This window comes from Aplysia californica, unplaced genomic scaffold, assembly GCF_000002075.1.
Source record: "Aplysia californica isolate F4 #8 unplaced genomic scaffold, AplCal3.0 scaffold00001, whole genome shotgun sequence".
Lineage (NCBI taxonomy): Eukaryota > Metazoa > Mollusca > Gastropoda > Aplysiida > Aplysiidae > Aplysia > Aplysia californica.
Window position 1 is genome coordinate 3,992,337 of NW_004797271.1, and position 3,653 is coordinate 3,995,989.

Sequence of the window (3,653 nt, forward strand, 5' to 3'; positions counted from 1 at the left end):
AATATTTTCCTATCATAAAGAGGACAGACAACAGTCACTTTTAACTGATATAATAAAAGACCCCCCCCCCCCCCCCCCCGTGTGAAGTGACAAGTGGGAGGCTGTGACGCAAAATTCCTTTGAAGTTTGCCGCCGCGCGGGATTAAACTTTGCGCGCAGAATTTTCAAAATAATTAATTCGAAATCAGCATATCAAAATAAGCAAAGTGGCTCACGTGGAACATGATTTGATGCCATAATATAGTAAAACTTGAGCGAACTTTGTTTTTAAAATTTTCAATCTAAAGTTATGTATCAAGGTCACCCAGTGCGTTGTAAGTGCATCAGACGTCAAAGCTGCTAGGATTACACAGTGCACACTAGATTTCTACTATCTACTACTGTACAGTATGGTGGCTTGATCGAAAGACACTGTTATTCTCTTTATTGAGATGTAGAGGCCTACAGATCCCTCGAATGTCTGTGGACGATGAAGTCCAGAGACTATAATAACAAATTATTAAGAGAGAGCGTAGGGAGAGCTTGTGTCATTAGAATTGTGCAACTAACAACTTCGTGGGCCTCTTTTTTAAGTTTGTTAAGTAACAACTCACAGAATGCAGGCAAATTGTTGTGAAAAGTCATCTGGCGCAAGAAGAAGGAATCTCCCCCAATTTAAAGGGAATTGGACACTATGAATTGGATGTGTAAACAGAATAAGGAGTTTGATAAATCTGACAGTTTTACTATACGAAGAAGCTTTACAAATTAACCCTTTTCACGGCAACCTATTTACATCCTTTTGACCGACAACAGGGTGCAACACACCCGCACGTGTATTATACAGTGGGTTCCGAAAGAAACTTGATAATGTAATCACCCAATATCGGGTAGCCTTGCACTACCCACCCATACAGCATATCAATTTGAAGGTAAATACATTCTGCATCATCTGACACAATAATATTTCATCTATGTTAAGAGATGCTCGAAATAATAATATGGTAACTCAAAATTAACCTTAAAAAATCAGGCTTGGCAAAATTGTGTGAAATCACAGAAACGTTGTCTTCGCGCGTGTATTGCGGACCATCAATATTGATAGAATGGACATACATTGCATATCCAAGAATGGATTTGTTTCTCTGCAATAAGCAATATTTGATGTCGATAGTTTCAATTTCAAATAAAACAGAAAACAAAGCAATCACAAATACCAGAAAAACTTGGACTTAACATTAAATGTGCTCATTGTTATTTTGCGTTGGAGCCATTGGTTTTGTGTAGTGCACAAACCCATAGGGCATCGGCTCTGCTAAATTTTGGACAATTATCAGTCATTCCATCCCAGATGTCACAGACGGTTGCAAACGTAGGGCCTGAATAGGGAGCAACGTCAGTTTTCTTCAGCTGCTGTTTCATGGGATTTCACATACCTGTAGGATTCATATCGGGCTATTTACTGGTGACCACTCCAACGTTGATGTGATATAGTTTTCCAAGAATAGTCTCGTGAATAATATTGGCCCAGTGACAAAGTAATATGCCATGAATGGAGATGTTTACTTGAATGACACAACGAGGGAAATAAGGGTAAGACATGACATTCCAACACTTGCGCGATGTAGTCAATTAAAGTAAGCCATCCGATGATTCGCATGCGGACGATTTTGTTTATTCCGTCCCAGTCCACACCCCCCCCCCCCCAAAAAAAAAAGGCAGTTTCATGCCCTCTGCTCTCACTGACAGATGATTAGTCCAAAATCTAGCTTACACAGCCATGTGCTAAAAGGTTTGTGCTCTACAAGAAGACCAATAGCTTCTAAACAAAAACAAAATCATACTAATGAGCACATGCAATGTTAAGTGTCAGTTCAGCATGGTATTTGTAAGTAATCTGTTTTCTAACTTGTTTGAAAATGTACTTCAGAAGATGCTGTTCATTGCAGAGACAATAACATTTTCTTTTCATTTGATATTCAATATATATCCATTCCACCAACGTTGATGAACTTCAATACACGCGCGAACACACTTTTACGTTTCTTTGATTTCGCCCAATTTTGCCATGCCTGAATTTTTAAGGTCAATTTTAAGTGACCATATCTCGAGCATCTCTGAACATAAGTGAAATATTATTGTGTCAGATGATGCAGGATTTATTTAGCTTTAAATTGACATGCTGCATGAGTGGGTAGTGCACAGAGGCGAAGCGTCTATATAATCAAATAATCACTGCTTCCCTTCCTAATTTTGAAACATTGTCGCAATCAAATTCACCCAAAGACGTAAACCTCATAAATTAAATGTAAAAAGACGTTCATAATCACCAATGAAGAACAGACTATGCCTAACCTTCAAAAGCGTTTCATTGCCACAGAAATAGCCTTTTCGCCCCTATCGGGCCACTCCATAAGCAGTCACAAGCTTTGATTAAGTAAGCTTAAAGTGAGGCTGGAAGAGTCAACCAAAAGAGTTAAAGGGAACATGTGCTTAGCAGTCAGAACTGTTTCATTGTCGCATATACCCTGTTCACCCCTTTAGGGCCACAGTTATAAGCACCCAGACGCGCTGATTAGGTAAGCGAACTATTACACTGGTCGAGTCTACCTCACAGATGTGAGGGGAACTAACTCCTAATAATCCTTTGACTCCTGCTACTACACTGCTAGTGCTTGGTTTTTTTCCTCGACTTTTTAACGTCCTATAATCAGACCGTGACCTCGATTATGACACCGGCTCCTGGCCGCGAAAAGCTAGACAAAAAACAGCCAAATGTGAAATAAAAAATTAATAATTGGCATGCTCTACCAAAGTGTTTCGGCTGTCAGGTATAACATGCCATTGTAGTGCTGACATCTCTGCTTCTTTCCTTGGTGTTCGTGTGTTCAAATCTAAAGTTAAATTTAAGGTTAGTTAGAATACATATTTAATGAAATACTTTTCCGATTATTTTAGCGGTTGAACAAGCATACAACATGAATTCAGGATTTGTTTTCATTCACAACTCAGAGTTGCCGCCTCCAGTGCCAGTAAGATTCTTGTGACTTGTGTGAGTGTGATATCTCCAGGCCCTATCTGGTTCCATTTCACTTTGATTACCCTGTCAAACAAGTCAGCCTTCGCCCCTGGTAGTGCAAGGCTTTAACACGATGATTGGGTGGTTACATTTTCAAGTTTCATTTGGCCGCTACTGTACAGTAAAACATGTGCTCACGTTACGTCTGGTGACTGGGTGTAAGAAATCCAACTCTTCTTTGTTAGTTGAGCTCTTATTTACTCAAAACGCTGCATAACGCTCAGCCTTTCCCCCATGGCAGTACTCCAATAAAAAACATTGTGACCCCACTCCAAAAAAAAATCGTACTCCATTTACTCACCATGTTCTGTCACCAAAAAAAAGATGCTTTTCTTCTATGTTCATTGAGAAAACGATAGATACTGCCATATGTGGTTGTTTGGTCTAAATTCTGGGTCATTGTTACACTGTTGAAAGTAAACACAATGTCAAGCTCACGCTTGGCACCAGGAACCTCTGACTGATCTATGCATCATGCTCAGGATAATTACGCGGTTCTGACGTTTGATTCTCTTCTTTTTCTTCTTCTTCTTCTTCTTCTTCTTCTTCTTCTTCTTCTTCTTCTTCTTCTTCTTCTTCTTCTTCTTCTTCTTCT